We start from the raw sequence: 7917 nt of genomic DNA on the forward strand, positions 1-7917 counted from the left end.
AGTGAAGATTCAATTTTTCCTGCTAGATGCACCTCTAGCCGTTTAATTAAAATATGTATTATTAATAAAACTAGATTTAAGTCATATTTTTTACTGAATATGACTGAAACATTAAGGGCAAATTGTTTCATACTTTCATAGTAATTTGCTTTTAATGTTTTGTGCCTTAATCAAGGTAATCCTAGGATAAGGTTTGTAGTGCTTGTGACTTCATGATGTTTAAGTTACTGAAAACAGATTTAAGAGTCTTCCAAGACAAAGTCACATTTACTTATGAAATTAGCTCCAAATCTCTGCTGTATATGGAACCCTAAGTAACAGCAAAATGCAATAAAACATACCTATTTAGAAAACTGTGCTTGGTGCACAGATTGAAGTCTATTATTAAATTAATTTTCACTAAATATGAGTCAGGTTATTGCTTTATTCCAACCACTGTGAAGCCTTTAGATATCACAGCTACCCTGTGCACCTAACTGTTCTAACATTTCACGGAAAATTTCCCTGGCTTTCCTGTAGTGTATTGTACATAGCAATAGTGATAGCTGCGGTGTAACTCATTTACACATACCTCTTGGTAAGGGATCAATAATACTCTGATTCATCTTATCTTGCTTACCATTTAATTCTGCATACGTCTGGCTTTGTCTAATGAAGCTTTTGGTTGCAACATGCTTATTAATTACTGTTAAGAAATATTTTCATTTTTAATTTTAACCCTTGAGTTATATCATAAACCTAATGGAAGTGTGAACAGTGGGAATTTGAGAGGATATCTTCCCTGAGAAGGCTGTAAAATGTAATTTAAACAAATCACTCAATTGCGATAAAGAAATCAGATATGAAAGTCTTAAGTGTATTTGTCAATCAAAAGCAGTGATTAAGTGAATAAGGGGAAGAATTTATATATTTTATATTCAATTAACTCTTTTTTTTGTCCTGTGAAAGATCACCGTATCCCTCTGCACAAGTCTGTTGGAAACCATGGTTTATTATTTCACTGCGTATTGCTCAAATTAATACACATCAGTAAGTTTCCTTGACATTACAGGTGTACATAACACTTTGACAGCTGAGAAAAAACACAGGGAAATCTGTGAGAGGTCTCCAGAGAGGAAACTACAGCTCTGTCATGAGACCAACCTCCAGAGAACTCATGAAAACTACGAGAGAGAAGATTCCCATTTCATCTCAATTTAGCACCAAATGTTAATACTATTGGGAAAACAAAAGTAAATGTTTGCGGCAAAAATACAACCAATTTTTAGAAGTCAAGTACAGGAAAATCCTTTGTATTCTGAAGTATGCCTTTGTCACACAGATATCTGCATATAGAAAGTACACCTTATACTTTTCATATATTAATGTGTTGCTGATTTTCATAATTACTGTCTTTACTATGACCATTTAAAGGTCATTTGACAACATGGGATATGCCAAATAAAAATAACATATATTAGTATAAGAAATAAAAATAATTTTAAAAATCTTGACTAATGACTTTTACTAAAAGCACAGTTTGCTAAAATATCCACTTAGTAAAATCAGAACAAAATGACACATGTATTTTCTTTTTCTTTGCCTACTTGGTTTTTGAACCTTCAAGAGTCTCAAAGTTTTCTATACAAATGTATAATTAGGAGAATATTTATTTTTAGAAAAGGAAAATCAAGATTTCCATCTAATGACTTCTGAAACTGGGGCTTTAAGAAAAACTGTCATGAGAATGACAATAACATTTTAAGAACAGCAATGCTGTCCTGGCTGCCAGATCTCTGGTTGAACACTTATTTCCATAAAGGAAAAGAGAGTATGCACTCTATATAGATGAAATATTATAAAATTACAGGTACCACAAAGACAAAATGTATTCAGGAGTACCAATTTGATTTGTTATTGGCAAATTGTTCTTTCCTCTGGGGAGCAACACAGTAAAAAAGCAAGACACAGTCTTGGAAATTTAAAACTGTGATGCAAATTCATCATAATCAGAAGTGGTATTATAATGATACATATCTGCTATATAACTGTATAGCTGTGTACACTGTTATCTTAACATTACCAAAACACATTTGACATATTTTGTAAAATAATAATACTGACATGTTCTCTCAACTGAATTGTTTATAATAATATACAGATAATCTGTTACTTTTGCATCATATACTGCATAAATACCATACCCACTACATAAATTTCATAAATAATATTCTGAAATACATACTCTAAATTCAGAAGACATTTAGATTGTCATATTTGTCTTTTCTGGTTTGTTTGAATGATTAAGTTGATCTCTCATGAATGCTAGAGGACGGTGAAAGTTAAACTCACATGCCTAACACCTTTTAGGAAATTTTAAAATAAATCTTTCATAAACATTCATTTCAGAAATTTGTTCTCATACAGTTTTGCAAAGAAAACTCCTGTTCCGTTTTCACTTCTTATTGTAAAAACTAGTCTTTAAAATGGAGTTATTTGCTTAGAGTACAGAAATGACATATTCCTCATTCACCAATCACCCCTGAAAACCTGCATTGCTGTTTTAGTAGTAGTAAATAAATTCAAAATTGGATCAACTGACAAATACTTGTGATATGTTTGAGAACCTTGGTTAAACAAACAAATAAAAAAGTTAAATTCATTATATACATTGTTTTGTAATGAATTATTCATCTAAGCCTACTTTGTACCTGATTTGTCATTGTTTGAATTAGTGTAGGAACTTCAGACCTTTGGTGCAAAGCAGTAAAAATGTTATTTTTATCCAATGCAGCCTTGAAAATGCAAAGGAGTAAGAGAGATATCCATGACATTAAAATAATTTATGCCATTGCAGTCACACCTATCAGACAATGATTTTCTTTTCTATTGATTTCTTGCACTGGTTTAGAAGAGGTATTTCAGTTGTCCCTGCAGTCCACATTTTCCATTGCCAAATATACATAAGAATTTATCTCTTATATCAAGATTTTTCCCTAGCAGTAGAACTGAAAATACAATGCTATTCTACTGAATATGAGTAAGGAACAATTATGAAGTCAAATTACTGTTTATAACATAATGCATTGATTTCGCCTATTGATTTTGTTCCAGATTTTGGAAATTCTTTCATCTCAGCACGGCTATTTTACAACAGATCTTATTGCTATGGTCCTGTTTTCTGGTGCAAGTATGATATGTGAAAGAACAGATCCTACTTATCTGTGTAATTAGTCATTCTGTTATCTGGAACCTTAGAACAAATGAACTCTTAAAATGTTTAGTTTTCTGATTAAAGGTATGTGCACAATATATTTCACCTTTAATATGACTGTCAGATCAGCAAATCTGTTTAATACTTGCTGTTTTCCCCCTTAATAATACTCCAATGCTACCGTAAAGAAAACTCATGTTTGAAGTTTAATTTCTGTTTCTACAGTATTTAACCTAACTACATGGGAAAAAGTTATTAGGAGCTACCACAGCAAAGAATAACTGAAAATACTAAAATGGCACTGATGTATGTGAATAATGATGAGTACTTCCCCAAATGTTATTTATTTTTTAATATCTGTTAATAGCTGATATAGAAGGTGAGCGACAGTCGGACAGACAGACAGCAAGTTCAGTTTGGCAAAAGAACTTGGACAGGATTCATCTAACCAACCACAGATACCTGCACCTGAAAAGTTCTTCCTAAAGCCAACGGAAAGAAAGAAAAAAGACACTTCCAGCGTGAGATTCATTTCATCCTAAAGTAGATATCTAGCTTAGGTCAGATGAGAAATACCCTAGAATAATTCAGACACTTCTTTGTAAACACCTACATAGTTGACACGTAGAGCCAGATGGAAACAATATCCTCCCTTCTGTTCATCAGGATGGTAAAAATGTCTTTATTTCATTAAATGTTTTTAGATATATCCTCTTTCACCCTGAAAAAGGGAAAATCAGTCAGTTTCTCTCACCACAGTCATTCACCTCTGGAAAAGTAAGAAAGAGCGGCTGCAGAGAAAGTCTTTGCCGGGACTGAGAAAAGTCTGTCTTATGAAGGAGGAGCAGATGATTCCCGTGGTTTGTTTTTGCTGCAATAGTCCCTGCAGCTCATTTCTCTTTAAGCAGTGCACTGTTTAGAGGACCGACCTCACCACTAGGTTGGCTGGCCAGAGGGATTATACCACAGGTCACAGGGGTAAAGTGGTATTGGTTATTCACGTTTAGCAAATGGAAGGCATTTGCCTGTTGCTAAAGAGGTGTCTGCTGTTTTTACTGATCACAATGGTATTGGCACGTAGTGCACAAATCAATACACACACTATTCCTCCTTGTACAGCAAATTTTATTGCACTGCTGGTATTTTTGACCTCTTGGAGTGAACTCAATGCTTTTGGTGGGCCCATGGGGCAAGCGTATTTGTAAAGTGCTTCACTAATTCACTGTGGGAACAACTTTCTGCTCTAGTAGAACATACTTTTAGTAAAATCAAAGAGTCTCCACTCCAAACATACACACATAAAAGAGAACATATTGTTCCGTCAATAATGGAACTAATGAGTTTATTTTCCATTGGATTGTCTCCTGTGTACCCCATACCTTTCTACTACAATAATCTTCTGTCCAGGTGACACTTTCACCATAACACCTTATCTGTCCCTCATACCATGACAGCTCTAGAATACTCTCAGGTGCTCACCTTGCCCAGCCCACTCACCAAAGTACTCTGTGAATTATCTCACAACCCCTGCTGCAGAGCAGAAGATAGCATCCCTGAGCTGTTTGTCTGAAGCGTACATTCATGCTTGTTCACTGACCAAAAAGTAAAGTATGTGAGGCTTTGCCTGTTCCTTTGTTGGAGGATTCCTCCATTACATCTACCTCTTCTTTCCCACTGTGTGAAAAACATATTCTTTGCATGTTTTTTACATATTTGGACTTAGATTCAAATGTCAGAGGCCAACTGAAGGGCAAATTTTAGATGAATATATAGCAGAGTCTTCCTGGGAAAACAGACAGGGCAATGGGACAGAGCACTGGGACATTTGTCTGGTTACCACCTTTTCATCTTTTCTTACCATTCTTTTCTGTAGAACTTCTTCAGCACCTATATCTTCCCCGCTGCTGACTCAAGAGGAACAGCTTTCCATGGGCTAACAGACCATATGACGGTTTGCTCTTAAGACATTGAGTACAACAATTTCAAGAACTAGTCACTAGGGCTATACTTGTCTTTATTTAGGCTGTAGCATCATGGAATCTCCATGAAGTCAAGCACGTTCGTTGATGGGATTTGTCTGATCAGAGATAGGTATCTACCACAGAGATACATGCATATGAGATCGTCACTGTAGGCTTCCCATATGTGGAAATAAATCAGCGTAATTAATTTTATTCTAATGCCAGCAATGAAACTTATTGATGTATGCCATGGTTTAACCCCAGCTGGTAACTAAGTACCATGCAGCCGCTTGCTCATTCCCCCCTCACCCACAGGGATGGGGAGGAGAATTGGAAAGCCAAAACACAGCACTGCACTAGCTGCTAAGAAAATTAACTCCATCCCAGCCGAAACCAGGACATGTATGAAGGCCTGAAAGTACCTTTTATATACTACTGACTCTGAAGCACCTCTATAAGTCACTTATAAATTAAGATGGCATGACTTCAAACCAGAATGCCTCCAGTTCTTGGATAGGCAGCCTAAACTGAGCCTGAGCCACATGAATTTCATTTGTCTTTGTAGCAGGTGACACTGGGGAACTCTTAGGAAGAAACCCCAGCCAATTTTTCTGACTAGTATTGGTGAGGTACCATCTCTGACCTTGAAAACACTAGTGAGAAGCAGAATCACAGAATTGCACAATCATTTAGGTTGGAAGGGAGCTCACAAGAACATCTAGTCCAAACCCCCTGCTCAAACAGGGTCACTTAGACCAGGTCGCTCAAGACTGTGTCCAGTCAGGTTGTGAGTGTCTTTACAGATGGATACTTCACAACATCCCTGGGGAACCTGTGCCAGTGTTCGACCATCCTTACAGTAAAGAAGTGCTTTCTTGCATTCTCACATATCTGTCTCACAATTCTGTCTGTCAAATGAAACTAAGAAAAACAGTTCTACTTCATAGGCTTTAAAGGCTTTGTGAGTTAATTCAGAACTATAATAATGGTAATTGATATACATATATAGAAATATATACATTTAAATATATCTGAAATGTATATGAATAAACATACATATACAATCTACCTCTTTAGGTGTCATGGTTTACATATATTATCTTAGAAAACTTCATCCTACTTTAAATCTCAAAGACCAATACTTAGCTTAGCTTAGCTTAAGTGAAACCCAGACCTTCCTGTATTTCTCTGAAAGTGATTAAAATGCATGTAAAATATTTCCTGTTGATAAACTGTATCCAAAATGACTAAGTATTTAGGATCTAAGGTACCACAGAGAATGAGTATTTGATAACTGAGCTGACACTGTCCAAAATACATATAATATTGCAAATGAAGATCATTAGCAGCTCTGTTTTGAATCTATGCAAATTGTCTTGTATCAATGTACTGTAATGAACTACTCAGCACTGACTGTCACATAGTTCCACATATGTAACCATATTATGTCTCCCATTTTGATCCCGATCCTTTTTTGATCCCTTTATTTGGGGCTTGTGAGTCTATGTTTGGAGTAAAGGTATTGCTTGGCAGAGTCAAGGAAAAGGCACATCAAAGGAAATTCCAGTTACTTATAAGGAAGATATTCTTCACTATGAGCTTGTGTAATCTGCATCCTTGGAGATACTCAAAACTTGCCTGGAAAAGAGCCATGAGTAACCTGCTGTAACTTTAAAGCTGGCAGTGCTCTGAGAGAGGGGCTGGGCCAGATAACTTGTAGTGGTACTGTAAATATAAATTATTCTGTGAACTTATACAGGGGAAGGAAGGAATTAGGGACAAAATACATCCCCATCCTCCCTTGTTTTCACCTGCTTCAAATTCTCTTGATTCCCTTCCAGTACAAAGGCAGCTGTTTCCAGTGCAAGTGCGCAGGTAAAGGGCTTCATGCAACAGGAATGGTCCTGGCTGAGAGATATGGCCAGGTGTAGCAGAACTTTTGCCCTCTAACAGGGTCATAGGAACCCCAACAAATAGGTCAGTAGCTTATGTTACTGCTGGCTTCCAGATTAAGCCTATGCAGATACTGTTGATAGTGGTACCCTGGCAACCCCTTGGCCCTTTGCAAGCACAATGGTTTATGGCAACAAATTGAGCTGTGAATTTTATCAGCTAGTCCTAAATAACTTTGCTATAAGAAATCTCCAACCACCCAAGAAAGACTATAGAAAGCAGTGGAGAATACAGAAATAAATGTGTATGTATATATATTTAACTATATATCTGTACCCAACTAAAGATGAAGGCTGGAGTCCACACAGGTCAGTGGACTGCCCAGACTAATGCTGGACAAAACCCTTGCCTGACCATTTGTGACAGTACTGAGCTGAAGTTTCTGTCTTGCAATACTTCTTTAAAAGCAAGAGAAAGAAAAACGCTCAGTAAAGGAAGGATGACAACTACAGCATTTGATCTGAAGACTCTGGGCTAGAAGACCTCATAGAAGATTTTAGCACTGTTCAGTTATCTCTGATTAGTCTTACAGGAGAACTGATGTGGTCACAATGGTCAGGGAGAAATAGGTACTCTAAATGTCCTTGTTCTCTGCTGCAGCATGCAGCATAGTTCATAACAGTTATAACACTCTATGTTAATGTGTACTATGTTAGTACATCCTAAATGTTAATTAATTTGAAGAAAAGAAAGAAAACAAAGAAATTGTAATCTGAGAAAATTATTTTTTTTCTAGGGGAAATACAAACAAGCAGCAGACATCTGTTTATTATTGGTTCAATGGTTCAGAATTTGCTGCTGAAGAGATGA

This window comes from Falco peregrinus, chromosome 4 (genome assembly GCF_023634155.1).
Source record: "Falco peregrinus isolate bFalPer1 chromosome 4, bFalPer1.pri, whole genome shotgun sequence".
NCBI lineage: Eukaryota > Metazoa > Chordata > Aves > Falconiformes > Falconidae > Falco > Falco peregrinus.